The sequence below is a fragment of the Dermacentor andersoni genome, chromosome 4 (genome assembly GCF_023375885.2).
Source record: "Dermacentor andersoni chromosome 4, qqDerAnde1_hic_scaffold, whole genome shotgun sequence".
Classification (NCBI taxonomy): domain Eukaryota; kingdom Metazoa; phylum Arthropoda; class Arachnida; order Ixodida; family Ixodidae; genus Dermacentor; species Dermacentor andersoni.
Window position 1 is genome coordinate 180,259,363 of NC_092817.1, and position 16,674 is coordinate 180,276,036.

Here is a 16,674-nt window from a genome sequence, read left to right on the forward strand (position 1 = left end):
TTTGACATTGACAAGCGTGAGATGTTAATCACACCGTTCACTTTCTACAAGCAAACCGTATGCCCCGGAGCGAAAGCGCGCGATACGCATTTCGTAACTATGGCGGCCGCCGTGGCAATTTGGGGCTCGAGGTCGTGGATACGATCCCTGCGGCGGCCGCATGCCAAAGGAGCGGAATGCAGAAACGCTCGTGCATTGTGCATTGTATGCACGTAAAAATTTCCAGGAAGTCAAAATTAATACGGAGTCTCTAACTACAACCTGCCTCATAATCAGATCGTTGGTTTCGCACGTAGGACATCATAATTATTTTTTTCAATCCGTAGTGGCTCATCGTATACCATACGGTTAGTGTGATCACCTTTTGTGCCGTAGCGGTTAAGCGCGCCTCGATTTAGGTTGCGCCTAATGATGCGGCGCACCGCAAAATATATTTCGCATCTTTGGGATTTGCGGAGAACGGCCAACCGATTAGTCACAGCTTCCGCGCGGTGACTGTACACGGATACACAGCGCAAATGAACAGAGGTGTGGTGACGACTTCGGCAAAGAACACAGCCGCCGACGGGGTCGCCTTATCGCCTATCACCGCCAAAACTACCGCAGTAACCATCTTTATCTAGCGCGGCGCGTTTCTGTTGAAGGCGTACCGTACAATTTCAATTGGCGATAGCCGAAACATGCCACCGTTCTCTGCTGCCTCTTTGAGCTGGGCCGATACGAATGTGCGATGCTTGCAGAAGCGAAAGGAGCGCCACTCGGCGCGTTGTCGCCTCGAGCACCGTTTGCGCGGTGAAGAATGACGCGTGCATGAAGCTAGCTCACTGCGCAGACGCTACCGCGCAAAACGCGCAAGGGCGTGTACGCGACGTTCTACACACAAATCGCGTGGGATGATCGGAGACACGCCGGAGCGGCTAGCGTCAAAGAAACGGTGCATGTTCTCACTTGTACAGGCACGCTCACCACTCGCATCGCTCTCGGCGTATCTTTAGGCCATTCCTGCTGCTGGACTTCTACCCAAAGATTCGATATCTGCTTGGGATCGGCTATGCACCGTCGCGTGGTCTTCGGTTCTGTGAGAGAGCCGGGAATATTTCTCCCCGCTGTGAAACTTCCCTGTGCGTGTCTTAGCTAACATTTACCGTAGCAACCTATTTCTTCCTTTTCTAGACAGCACTCGTAAAGAGTCGCAAATTTTTACTTGCCAGTATAGTATGTACTTCTATTTTGTGCGTAGTTATGTGCAGTGTGTGGCAGATCCTGAATCCGCGCAATCTCATTTTCTGTCCGCATTCCCTTCTCGCAGGTTACGCATGTAGCAAATGCCCAGATGCTAAAGTGTTCTACGTCAAGAGCAGCTTGGCGTCATGCAAGAGACACCCGTTGATATGTGGCTGATTCACTAGCAAGCTCGCGTCTCTGTTGCCACTCTCCATCAAGTGGGATTTCTAACAATTTTTTCTGCTGCTCTGTCGTGTACTAGCTGCCGCGCATGGACGCTGTGAAGGCTTTCGATTTGCTCTGGCTTGTAGTAGTAAAGGATGGGCTACCTTTTGAGGGGAGGTATTTCCTTTTGCTTGCGAGAATGTTTACCAGCCTAACCAAGTGATACGTGCATACTGGAAACAGCAGCACGAAATGAGACGGACGACGAAATAGGTAGGAGCACACACGAGCGCAAGTTCAACTAAGTTTATTTTTGAAGACAGAGGTATTAAAGACGCTGGTCAACTTGACAAAGGTAAAGAGCCGTGCATGCGTGGAAGAAACAGCCACGAGCGACAAGAAAAAAATATGAGAAAGCCATGTCATGTAGAATAAACGTGCGTGAAAAACGAGAACTAGCGGACAAATCTTTCGAAAAAGTGAAATTTGTTCGATGAGTGATACTACCCAACGAGAAATACTCTTGAGAACTGCAAGTCTTTCCCACTAAAGCAACAGATAACCTGCTTATGTATTTGTTTCGTTTGTGATCAATAAATATTGCTGCTGGAACTCCTCCGGTGTTGAGGTATAGAGCAGAAATAACGGTTGTTTCATCACAAAGACCAGAACACAAGAGGACTTATGAAAGAATTATTTTTTGATCACGAAGAAAAATTCATAAGCAAGATTTCTGTGACTCTAAGTGGAGAAGAGTTGCTGCATTATTTCTCGTTAATATCACTTACAGGACAAACCTTTCAGTTTTCATGTGTTTTTTTTTTTTTTTGTTTTTGACGCATATCTTTGTTCTACAGGACATGTCTTTCGGTCCTTTTTTGTTGTGCCGGGCTGTTTCTGCTGCACATCCATGGCTTTTTCTTTGTGAAGTTGGCCAATTTGTTTAAAATATTTGTCTTCACGAATAAACTTCTAGTTGAGTCAGCGTTCATGTGTGTTCCTACCTTAATTCATCCTTCTCGTTTCTGTTTGTGTGGTTGTCAAATATTAATGTACACCGAATTCGCGAAGTGTCCATATAATTTATACATGAAATATTTGCGCTGTTTATTTCAGGAAGAACGCTATAGGGTCTTATCTTCTCTGTTTTTAACACTGATGTACATTTTTCTAGTTCAACTTCAAGGAGTCCCCTGAGGAAGCCAATAAGAGTGATGGTAACTTCATTTGTGTAAGATTTATGAATTTCATTCAGTCAAGGGATGACATGTCACATGCCTGTAGGTACGCAAATATTCGTACTTTTTAAACATACTAAGTTCTAGTTTTCGGTTCTCATGACGCTGCTTTGTACTGTGCTGCATTCTCCAGGCGCAGGAACCTTTTATGCCGTCAGTGCATGGGTTCTTTTTGTATATATTGGAGAAACAATTGTCTTGAGCTTAAATATGCATGTATATCACTTGTAATTTTTTTTCAACACGGGTGCTGTATCTCCCTCTGTCTTTCTTACTGCTTTGTCCCAATTTTTATGCAACTTTTATGTATTTTATGCAATAAAATTCTGGTAGCATTTGAATAATATTTTACCTGCGCAATTTAGGTCATTGGTTTTTCGTATACACATTTATTTGCGTTTTTCACTGTCTCACCAATCTGGCTGTCCAGTCATTGAAACCTTTTCCCATCCTTTATGACTATTTCTGGGCTACTTGATACTGCAAGTGCAGGTTTACTTGATACTGCAAGTGCAGGTTACCATCTATTTGGCTCTGGAATTGTGTTAGCCGTGTGTTACTACCAATTTTCTGTGCTAAATAATTATTTAAAACCACTTAGTTGCTGGGTATAGTGAAAAAGGCCCCCAAAAGTGCTCTAATTAGCTTTGTGCAAGTCCAGAAAAATTAACTGAAAATGAACTCACTAAATTGAGGAAATACCACCAACAAACTCTTCTGTACCTCAATTTAACATATACAAATGGTGTACTGTTCTTGCAAACCTGGCTCGTCAGAAACATGATTCAGGTGTTCGCCATGCCCGACAACTTTCTAAATGATGTCTCATCAATTAATAGCTAATTTGAGTGATGTTATTTTATAAAATAATTGGGCAACCTGAAAATATATACATCTCGAAGACAAAAAGCTCAGACAAGTCTACTTTGGTACTTCATTAAATTTTAGTCGCGATGAAAGACGTGTGCTAAAGCTTGTATATATTTACGTGAAGTCATTTGTTTCAAGTCTGTTATTTTGCCTTCTCACAGTCAGCCGTAACTTTTCATGTGATGGGTTAGTGTGCGAAACATGTTAATATAACGCATTCAGATGTCTTGTGTGTATCCACACGCAAGCAGCTTCAAGTGTTCATGTGTTCAAAGTTGGTTGTTAGAAGGGTATGCTTAAGCCCTGCCTTTTGAGTCGCTTTGCCTTCTAGTCATAAACTTATGTCGAAAGCAAAGACCACAATGAACGTTTTGATTTAATTCATATGTATAGGTTTTTTCAGATGTATTTACACTGCTAGAGTGCTGTAAGTACGAGCCTATGTCTCCAGGTTCGATGTAGTGGTGCCTTATGTACTGTAATAATGTTTCACGTGCACGCATCTTTAGTGTAAATAAAGGTACTTCAAGTTTGACCAGTATCTGCTTTGATTTTTGTATGTGTGTGTCACGCAGTAGGCTCGTCCGGTTGGTGTGCCTTGTTACTACGCCGCTCCCGGGGAATCATAGTAGAGACCGTGACTGTGTGTAAAACTGGGCGGTTAGTTGTGTGTGATTTTATTTTCTCTGCTTTGAAGTGGCGGGCAATATGTTTGTACGCGCCTAACAGAGAAACCGATCGCTCAGCTTTTTTTGAAAGTCTTGAATCCTATTTGAATTCTGAAAGAATGATTCTAATGCTTGGCGATTTTAACTGTGTGTGTTTTTCTGCCGATAGAATAAAGAATGAACCGGTACGCGATAATAGTGCCATGAAATTAAGCGCGATAGTTCCGGATCACTGCCTAGAAGACATTGGTCATATTGCAGCTGGCGGAGAACGGCCACATTTCACTCACTTCCAACGCACAAGCCATGCACGCTTGGACAGGTTATACGTATCTGCAAATATAGTGCCGCTGTGCCAAGATTACAACGTAAAACATGTTTCGTTCAGTGATCACAGTTTGCTTATGTTTTCCTTAGGAGCAAAGCACAAAGGGTCATCATTCAGTTGCACACTTTGGAAGTTTAATGATAAGCTTATGAACAATGATAACTTTGTGAGCAAAGCAAAAGAATGCATAGAAAGACTACTGTCTAAAACGGATAGTTTCATCGCTGAATGGGAGCTGTTCAAGCAAGAGATTAAGCTCATTGCAATCGAGAGGGCACGCGCACTACGCCGCAGTGAAAGAAACGAAGAAAATGTGCTCCGTAGTCAATTAGACTATTCGCTGAACGCAGAAACCACACAACCAGGGGCATTAAATAATATAATTAAGGATGTCAAAAACAAACTGGAAGCAATAGATGTCGAAAGATATGAAGGAGCCATTGTTCGCGCTCGTGGCGAAAGACTGTGGTTGGGAGAAACGCCTACTAAGCGCTCACTCGCGGATGAGAAAAGTTATGCCGTCAAAAATGAAATAAAAGAATTACAGTACGAGGGCGTTATAACCAAAGACAAACGGATAATTGAATTTGCTTTTGTAGAGTACTTTAAAAATCTGTTAAGTCATAAAATTGATATTGAAACCGGCTTTGAAAATGAGTACCTTCACTTAATGCCAAGGTTAGACGACGACGTGAAGACCCGCCTTGAAGCAGACATTACCGTACGCGAAATTGAAGACGCAATTGATGAGTTATCCGTAGGCAAATCTCCAGGCCCGGATGGCTTCAGCAGTTGTTTTTACAAAGCTTTTAAAGTGGATCTGGCAAAAGCCCTGCATCATGTAATAACCGAAGCATATAATGAAAATGCAGTGCCCCTATCTTTCAACTGTTCTCACGTTGTATTAATACACAAGACAGATGACCCAGTTAAACTTCTATCGGTTTCGTCCTATCGACCGATAAGCTTAAGCAATGTAGATTACAAAATATATATGAAAGTACTGGCCAAACGATTACAAACCGTGATCACAGTTTTGGTAGGACCCCACCAGACATGTGGGATCAGGGGACGCTCGATATTTACTAACATTCATGTTACCAGAAGTGTACTTGAATACTGCGATGACTTTTCAGAACGGGTAGCAATGCTACAGCTTGATCTAGAAAAAGCTTTCGATCGTGTATCACATCAAATTCTTTTTAGTCTTTTGGAATATATTAATGTTGGGTTTGTGATTGCGACAGGTGTGAAAATGTGTTACACACACAGTTCAGCAAGCATAATTGTAAACAAAAGTGTCAGCGAAAGTTTCAAAGTTCAATGTAGTATTAGGCAAGGGTGTCCATTATCATCATTATTGTTTGCAATTTTTCTCGAACCTTTCTGTTTAAAGATTCTTAATAATGACACTATACATGGCTTCAAATTACTCACAAGTGAAGTTAAAATACTGTGTTATGCTGACGACATAGCAGTCTTCTGTTGCGATAAGGAAAGCGTTAAGGAGACCGTTAAAGAAGCAGAAATTTTTTGCTCGCACACGGACAGTATGATAAATTGGAACAAATGTTTAGGCTTCTCGCATGGGCCGTGGGAAAACACCTCAGATTATTTCGCTAACATGAAATGGACTGTGACACCTGTCAAATATCTCGGAGTGCCCTTAGAACATTATCGCGATACAATGCAATACTGGAACGAGGAAACCAAACGTGTTAGGGAACAAACAGATAAATGGGGTGGGCGGGATTTCTCCGTTTTCGCGCGTGCTACAGTTTGCAACGTGTTTTTAGTCGCGAAAGTGTGGTATGTTCTTCAAGTGCTTTGTATGTCTCGTACCAACGTGCAGAAGTTGCACAGACTATTTGCAGTGTTCGTGTGGCGTTCAACATGGGAAAGATGCAGCAGAACTAATTTATTTCGATCAGTCCGTAGCGGCGGACTAAGTTTATGTCATTTATTTCTCAAACAAGTTGTGTCAAGATTTATTTTTTTGCGCGACCAAAATAACGGATTTCTGCGAACAATTCTTCAATTACGAATGAGTGATGTAATTCCTGAATATGTTGTATCAAATGTCACAAAAAAGGGAGTTCGCGGCTTTCTTCGTGAGGTCGTTATGTCTTTTCGAATGCTAAAGGGGAGATTCTCAATGGAGTACCTAAGTAATGTGCCTAAAAAGAGTTTATACAAGGATCTGATTGATATTATGTTGCCAGTGCCCATATATCGTGCCATGTATTGTGTAGGTTCGGAAGGTGACGTGTTGAAACGTGTTAAAAAAATGACAGTCCGCTCCTCAGTTCAGACGTTCTCATTTCAGCTCCATGATGATGATGATGAAAAACGTTTATTTGCTCTATTTTGCAGTGATTTTTGCGGCTTCAGATGGAGTCTTCCATCTTCTCTCCAGGGTCGGTTCCCCTAGTCCAGGGCTCCGCTGAGGGTAGCTGCCCTGCGTGCACGCCTTACTAGTCCTTGTTGGACTTTCAGGATGTCGCTGGATAGCATCCTCTCCCACTGTTCCGCACTCGGGTTTTTTATTATGGCTAGCCCATCTATTTTCTGGCAAGCCCATGTGGTACGGTATAGGGTTCGTTTGTCTCCACACCATGGTCACTTCCTCTCGTACTGCGTGGGGCAGATCTTGCTTAGCATGTTTAGGCATGGGAATGTTCCCGTTTGTAGCTGCCGCCATGCTACGGCGTCTTCTCTATTTAGTTGTTTGTGAGGGGGCGGGTATTTTCGTCTGATGCCTCTGTAGTAGTTTAGTATCTCTGAATAGCTTTGGGCTACCGGCTCGGGTTCCTCAGCGGGGTCGGGATTGTTGGATGCTCGGTTTGTTGCGTGCCCTCGAGCTATCCTATCTACCTCCTGATTCCCCGTAATGTCGGTATGTCCCGGCACCGAAACTATCGTGTGTTTGGCCTGGTTGTTGACGGTGTTGCCACGTGAGCGGAGGATACGGAGCGCGCTGTGGCTGATTCTGCCGTTTAGGTAGTTGCGGCATGCTGCTTGGGAGTCTGTGAGTATGGTTAAGGACCTGTTGGATCGGTAGCCCTTCGCTGACGCTAGAGCCACGGCTGCCTCTTCGGCCTCGACTACCGTACAGTTCCGAATTGATGTGCTGGTGATTTCTTTTAGGTCCGAGTTGATCACCGTTGCGACTTTGCTTTTCTTGTGGTTTCTGTCCTGAGTGTAGGTAGCGGCGTCTACGTACACTGTGTCGTGTCTAGTTGCCAGTGTTCTTTGTACATACTCTGCTCTTGCTTCTCTTCGTGCCATGTGTAGGCTCGGGTCCATATTGCTGGGTATCGGTGCTACTTTGATGGTGTTTCTGTATTCGTCCGGTATCGTCTCCGTGCTTTGTGTCTCCTTTATGGTAGCTTCACCGCCGTATCTGCTCAGGAGTCTTCTGCCCGTTGCCGATAGCTTTAGTCTTTGCATTTGCGCGATTATCTGCGCTTCTTGGAGCTCCTCGAGACTGTTGTGTAGCCCCAGGGCCAGGAGTTTGTCGGTCGATGTTGACTGCGGTAGGTGGAGCGCCGTCTTGAAGGCTTTCCTCAGGATTGCGTCCGCTTGCTGCATTTCGTGCTTCGTACAGTGGTAGTACGGGAGGCTGTACGTCACTCTACTGACCACCAGGCTTCTGACCAGTTTGAGTGTGTCTGCTTCCTTCATGCCGTGTCTTTTCCGCGAGACCCGCGTTATCATGCGGGCCACTTGGTTGGCTGCAGTTTTAAGTAGTGTTAGGGTGTGGGTACATCGTTGGTTCGATTGTATCCACATTCCTAATATCGTGATGAGCGTCTTCTCCGGGATTGGCTGTGCCTCGAGGTGGATGTTCAACTTCATGTTTACTTCCTCTGGGATGGTGCGATTCCTCTTGCCTCGCCATACTCTTAGGAGCTCGGACTTCTCCATTGAGCAGGCTACACTGTAAACAGGTTTGACCCTTTTAGGGAGTTTTGGCCTCGTTGCATAACTTCAGCCCTTAAGGGAGGACAATATCCTCCATTCGAACGGAGTTTTTTTTTACACCCTTGTGTTTGGTGGTGTTAAGGGGAATTATGGGAGTTTTTTAATTCTCCTTTGAACACCAACCCCTGAGTGGTTGCAGGAGTCTATATGGAGAATTATGGGAGGTATTTAATTCTCCTTTGAACACCAACCCCCGAGTGGTTGCAGGAGTCTATATGGGGAACGTTGGGAGTTTTTCATTCCTCTTTTGAACACCAGAACTATGGAAGTTCTTATGAGGAGCTTTGGGAGCTTTTACAAGTTGACATGGGTATTTCATTTTGCTTCTTATGGGAATTTATAGGAGAAGCGATGGGAGTTCTTACGTACATATTTTCGGAAACGTTTGGCTTCTTAAGGGCGTTTTGAAGGATACCTTTGGGAAATTATTTTACCTCCTTGTAGGAGTGCTTAGGTGTAAACCTGGGAGCAACCGTTCCCATATTTTGGGAGCTCTGCTTAAGGGAGCACTTATGGATAGTTTTGAGAGTTCGATTTTTGCTTTTTATGGGAACATATACGAGAATGCTTGGGAGTGAATTTTTACAGCTTTAGGGAGCTGTTTTACTAAGGGAGTTTTAAACAGATGTTTTGGGAGTGCATTTTAGCTCCTTATTAGGGCTTTTACAGGTAGGTCTGGGAGTTTATTATGCACTTTTTGGGAATTTTACGAGGTTGAAGGGAGTTCTTTTTGTGTGTGTGTTTAGTAGATTGTGTCTGACGAGTGCAAAAACCATGACAAAGCAATAAAATGTCTGGAAATTTATTGCAGTTCCAGAATCAAATGTGCCAGCATGATAGTACAATCAATGACTATTAGCATAATGAAAGTGAAATAATTCAATAAATTGGATACAAACAAGCAAACCAGTTTGACAGGAAATTCAAGCATATTGCAAGCTTCAGTACAGTTGAAAATCCACAAGTGCAGCCAAGACTGAAATTCAGCGGCTCAAAACATCATGAGCTATTGGGCAGTCCTTGCATGCATTAGAACAGGCCACATTTGTTTTTGCATGTAAAAAGCATGCTACAAAAAATGATGCAAAGGAGGCCAGACAGCACAAATGACCTAGAACATAATGAAAGTACCTTTGAATACCTATGCTATTTCTAATAGACATCTACGTACAACTTATTCTCTCATGTAACACACAGCTGCAAAGAAAAAGAAGTGGTACCACCCACTCTGAATCAATTTCCTTAGCGTGCAGCACCTGAAATTCAAGCTTGCCAGCTAGAGAACATGACAAGTTCACAGCAAAATGGGCATAATGTGATAACAGTAGACAAACAGGTGATATCTCAGGCTGAAGTTAATTCAACAAGGGGACTAGTCGTCATCAGGGAAAGAAAATCCAAGCAGACAATTCCAGCTCACACTTACTTGCATACACAGATGTCACTACATAGGTTTGTGTTGTGATGCCCCATGACCTAAGTCAGCATCAAAGAGGTTCATTAAAGAGTGGCACATATGCAGTGGCACACACCCAGCGTACATACACAAGTTTGTGTCAAAAAAGTTCATTGGAGAGCTGCATCTACCCAGTGGCCCCAAGTGCTCGTAGTAGCCCCAGGGGCACATACTGAATTTCCACAAATATAAGGAGTTTTTTTTTTCAAAATTTCTGGCGTCAGAAGACGCCTCGCATTATATAACTGACATAGACACAAACAACAAGATCATTCATAGAAATTGGTGCCAGCAACCTGCCAAACTCCCATACTTCTACACACCTTGCTACCCCAACTAAACCCCCATGGTGAGCATTTAAACTTACCTCACCTTCTCTATGCACTCACTCATTTTGCTGGATATCCATGGAGTGGAGAAAAGTGAACTATATAAATACTGCCAAGGAAAACGGTTGTTACCCTAACGAAGAAGTCCACTTCTCAAAAAAATTTCTCCACCTGACATAACACTTGTTCGACCTCTGCTGATCACCTTCAGCTGAATATTGCATATCACACAAAGCAGCAATTCAACTATAATTTTTAGTTTTATAATGAAACAAAAATTTCTTAGGATGTGAAAGAAAATATGATACAGGAACCTTTAACAGTATCCATAAGTGTGAAATTTTTACACAGGCAAAGAGGCAAACACTTTGCCACCAGGGCACACATAAGGAGTCATTACATTTTCTCTGCAAAAAGCCTTAACACACCGACGACAGGTGGTGTTGCATGAAGCCATGCATGCATTTCAAAAAATAGGCATTTTGTATTTTCTTCTTCCGCAAGATCAAGGCAGGCAGGCTGTGATGCTGTGCAAACAGTGGTGGCCTTCAAAAGGGAAGGAATCCACACAAAAAGCCATGGTACTGTTGAGATGGCAGTGCATGATAGGGCGCATTCTGGAAAACCAAACAAAATAGATTATGTACTATTGTATTGCAAACAGACACCGCATGAATATTTAAACATAGCATCACCAATTATTCAACAGTGCTGGGCCATTCAATGCTACCACTCCAAGTGCATCTTGGCCACCTCAGATTTTAGGAAAAATTACAGCCCATTGTACAGTTGCAGGCTGGATGAAGTGGAGAGTATGACGAAAGCCCGTCTGGTCGGGATGATGCATACTAAAAGGAAGAGGTCCAGACACCGACCAAAATGTTTAAAATAGTTTTTTACATTTTCAAATTCAAATAAATTCAAATAACTTCAAAAATTCAAATAAGTACTTTAAACCATTTTGGTCAGTGTCCAGACCTCTTCCTTTTGAGTCGCAGAATGCACAAACAGACTACTTCGCGAAAATTTCACATGGTGTGAGTATCGTTATCTTGTAGGCTAAGGTTGAAACATCACGGCACTGACAAAGCTACAAACAAGTGTTTCTACGAATGACCACAAGGCCTTCCAGAATGTTTCATTATGTGAGATAGACCATTAATGTTTTCTATCTGCAAAGAGTATCTTCTTATTCTGACTTAAGTATAATAGACCTTCGAGCAATTTCTGAAAAGTATTTTCATCCAGCTCGGGTGGTTTATAGGCGCAAATAACCAATTTAGGAACCCCCATTTTGTAGTGAAGAAAGCTTATATTAAAAAAACCTATAGCTGCAGTGATTAAAAGCTTCTGAAATTTTGAATCAACTCTTTATGTCTGCAGAAGCTCTTTAATTAGGTATTAGGACGCCTTGCAGCACTGACAATGAAAGGAAATCATGACAACATATTACAAAAACTAATAAAATGAATGTGTTCTTGATAATATATGTTGTTGTACTATACACAGATTATACAAAACACCAGCAGTAATGTGCATATCTTCAGAGTGCACACACAGTTCACCAACGTAATAATAAATACAGGTCAACATCATAAAGCAACACATAGGTACTGGCGTTTTTCTTTCACATTGGCCTAAAAACCAATCACATGAGCATTCAGCCATCATATAAGCAGCACCTGCTTGCATGAATTCAAGGAACTTTCAGATGTGCAAAATCGTTTAGGAGCTTTTAAGCAATAGGCATGACACTACTATTATGATTAATTTGTTGCCTGTAAGTGGTAAATCAAGTGAACTGCTAGTTGTCCTTCCGGTGAAGGATATTACAGAAAATGTGAGGACAAAAAGATTATAGTAGCTATTTGGAACTCATGAATGTTAAGAAGATAATATGCAATGTTACCATGCTGACAGACAGTCAGATAAAAGATGATACAAAGAAAATATTATATATAGATTACACAGATGCAAGCATTCTGCTTCTTTATTGCTGCAAAACTCTGTAGTTATAGAAGTGCTTCATCCCCTGAAAAATATTTTTAGCAATACATTCACTATGGAGTTCTATTGAGGATGCATCAGATTTGCATGCTACAAGTGGTTTGAGCTGTTCACAGACAGACATCTGGCTTGTAAACGCAAGAGCATGACGAAATACTGCAAGTGCTCCAGAAAAATGCTTGCATGGTAAGGGAAATGACAAAAACAAGAATGTGGATGAAAAGACCAAACTGCCCCAAAGTCTAATTTTAGCAATGTAAGGTTTTATGAAACATAATTACAGTTCTAAGACAAAACAAAATACCAACATGATATGCAGAGAATGGGTGCTGGACATCAAGCAACCTCACTAAACAATGATTACATACATAAAAACGACACATTCGCAGGAAATTTCACAATACACGACATATAAACTATGTGATTCATGATGCACCCATGTCATACATCATATTGTTCAAGTAACCAACTTCTTTATTCAAGACCCCTGTAGAAGGTTTGTTAATGCAGTTATTGGTTTCTTGGATGGAAAAGACCTAGTATACAAATCTGCACTTCCCTGCCTTATATTTGCAAACTGCATGTGTACAGTCACAGTTTGGCATGTTTTGCAATGTTTTGTGAGATATCCAGATGCTGTTACCACCTACATCTGTGCACAATGCTCCTGCAGCCTGCCATTACCACAAATCCTGGTCTATCCTACATAATACCCCAGTCACACGGGCACTTTCAAAGTCCTTTGAACCAAAGATTCTTTACTTCAAGGGAGAATGTGCACTGTCACACAGGCACAGCAAAGGAGCCCTACTGGAAGGTGGCTTTGAGTCAAAGGAGTGCGCGTTCGTCCTTTGAAACCTCAAGGGAATACTCCCAAGCCTAGAGGGCGTCTGACAGTAGAAAAAATAATCTAAAGATATGGAAGTTCAATTTTTACTTCTTCAGAACAAGCTTATAAGTACTGAATACTGTTACTAAAGTACTAAACACTTTCGGGACACCCGCAATCTCCATCATGAAAGCGCCGGTACAGCAACACCGGTACGGCCTGTCGTCAGCAGCAACCTCGACACAACACGGTTGCCATGTGCGATTTGGTTCTTTGGTTAGTGGCTGCTAGGCATCCCAGTCTCCTTGGCTTTTTTCTGCACATCTTTCCTTGTCACTTTTGTTTTTTAGTTTTTACAGCGTTTACGTGTACCTACCGCTACCTAGCCACAGCGAACGAAACAAAGCAGCTGAAGCAAAGGCAACAATGAATAATCGACGCCAATGTGCGGTGTACGAAGCGGTACACATGGTGGCCATCATTACAATAAATACATCTGTTTGTGATAAAGTAATGCCTTTACTACGTGTGCATTTTGTTTTGATGTTTCTATGTATTAGGAAAAATAATTGTTGCTGAAAAAAATGTGACAAATTTATTATAAGACGCATTGGGCTATATTTTTTTATTACTTTCAAGGTGATGGTAGCGCTAAGGATACATTGCGGTCTCTGTTAAAAGCTTCAACGGAGACTACCTGGAGACCATGTAGCACCGACATATATCCGTTGAACTAATGTCTTTGAAAGCTCAAGGCTCCTTAACTTCAAAGGACCTTTGGCATGCTCGTGTGACGGGTATAACACTTGCTGCTGAAGGCATTAAAGGCACTCAAAGGTGCCTCAAAGACAGGCTGAGCATTCTGCGCAGGTTAGCGTGTCAGCAAGGCCTGAAACACTTGCAGGACATTGTAAAAGATGTCGATACATGGCAAAATACAACAGCACAACATACTCAGAAAAAATGTAAAGGTAAAATTCCACACTGATATATAAGGGCCTTCCCAGACAAACCGATAAATGCAATAGCACACCTTCTATTGAAATCTCGAATATAAAAATTGATTACTTGAAAAAGATGTACGGTACATGCAAAATAAAATGAGTGATGTATGTTATATGTCACGTGTAGTCAAATTTTGCTGCAAATTTGAGCATTTCATGCATGCATATAATCGCACTCATGTACTAAAACAAGTTCATGTGTAGTGCTCATCCTGTGCATTTCATGTGTTTCATCTTATAGTGTAGTAACTATGTTTCCTAATGCCAGTAACCAACTCTCCCAGCTTTCAGCAATAGTATGCAAGATTATTTATTCTTAGAAGTATGATAGCAGGAAGAAACAAGGATAAAGACCTGTCAACAGGACTAGCATCAACTACAAGCTGATTTGGCTCCTGGATGGAAACGAGTATTAGTAATCGTAATCATTATCAATGTTTCAATGAGGGAGTGGGTGAACCCAGAACTTGCACAAATAACTACAGTAGCCACATGGCTGAACATATGAGCCGTGGGTGTTTCCCTATCTTCCAGCACATGAGGTTAGTTGCAGAGCCCCGAGAGAGCTGAGAGGGAAGTGATTGTGGTTTTCCACATTAGCAAATAAAGATCGACATGTGTCGGAAAATAATCACCATCTCTCATCGAAAACATGTAATTGTTTATAGAGCACTTATCCTCAATTCATTACACAGATTGCGTTAGGTGACTAATTTGTTTTACTACTGTTCTTAGTGCCCCATACAAGATTAACCTTTTCCAAGCCAATTTTATTTTCAGAAAACCACTGAAATTTCTAAAATATTTTTATTAGCTATTCTTTGTGAAGAGTTTTTATTACTGCAATATCAGCAGTTCGTTTAAAATTTTCTGCTGCCTTTTACTAGCTGTTTTTCATGTTTTTAGGTTGCAAACAGACAAGGACGCAGAAACTGTCTACATGAAGCATATTTTTTTAAAGAAAGTCAAGCGTGCTTTTGTTATCCTCCATGAAAAATGTTATTGCAGGAAGAAAGGTGGTTAACCGAGGGCCCCTATTTTTATTATTCTTATCATAAGAAGCCAACAAACACTGACACCAAGGACAACATAGGGGAAATTACTTGAGCTTAATAAATGAAATAATGAAACGATAAATTAATGGAAATGAAAGTGGATGAAAAAACAACCTGCCACAGGTGGGGAACAATCCCACAACCTTCGCATTTCGCATGCGATGCTCTACCAATTGAGCACCGCGGCGCCGTTTACCGATCCACTTTCTTGGGTATTTATGTTTCCTTGTAGAACCCTGGGAGTGTTAGCCAGCGTTACCACTCACAGACCTTGGCGGCGGACATGGAACATTCTTTCTGCCGCAGGCGTCACGAGAACGTGATCTTTTTTTAGTGAAGGCAACCGGTCAATAAACCCACACATGCTACCTGAAGGCATCAATGTTGCCTGATTCGAGACACTCGTTATGTAATAAATTAGAAGAAAGAGGGTTAACCGAGGGCCCAATTTTTACTAGTAATATCATAAGAAGCCAACAAACACCAAGGGCAACATAGGGGAAATTACTTGAGCTTAATAAATGAAATAACGAAATGATAAATTAATCGAAATGAAAGTGGATGAAAAAACAACTTGCCACAGGTGGAGAACGATCCCACAAGTTCACTTTCTTTTTTTTGGGGTGGGGGCAAAAACTGAACACATAACTAATCACTGATCTATCATGCAAGTGGTGTTTGCCTATCTCAATAGTCTATATGAAGACAGAAAACTAGGCTCAGGTGTTTTTATCTCTAAAAGAAAAGACAAGCTTTTATACGGCAACCTATCAACTTGAAGCCCACGGTAGTAGTTCTCTTCTATGGCATCTAGCTGTTGAGCACGAGTCAAATAAAAATTAATGCAAATGTATTAGTGTTCCATGCTTTTAATGCATGGAAAAGGGACACTAAAGGAAATTAATGAGTTAAGTTAGACTAGAGGTTAGCCTTTTGTAATAACAAATTCATCATTTATACCAAGAACAGAGCTTTTATAAGCAAGAAAATTAGAGAACTGGAACATCAAAGGGCACCAACTAATATATTGAACCAAATTCTGTAGTTTTATTTGCCAAAACCACAATATGATTATGAGGCATGAAGTACGAGGGATTCTGGAATAATTTTGACCCCCTTGGTTACTCTACTGTGCATACAGTGCAAAACACACATGCATTTTTGCATTTCACACCTATCAAAATGCAGCTGCCACAGCTACAATTTGATTATCCACCATCAGGCTTGGCAGCGCAACACCAAACAGCCCAACTCAGAGCCCATGCTTGTCAGCAACCTTCTGCAGTGAGTGCATCACTTTGTGCTCATGAGGCAGTACTTCCAGCTGCTTCAGCTGCTTTAAAGTGTGCGCACTGCTGGCTTTTGCTGTTTTACAGCCCTTAAAGCCCAACCACAACAAAAGTTAGGGCTGCATAAAAAAATGATTCAAACAGTGTAAATACAAAACAGCATTCTAGCAATCTTGATACCGAGACTGAAATGAATGCCACAATTACCAGTAACTGGCAGTGAGGCAT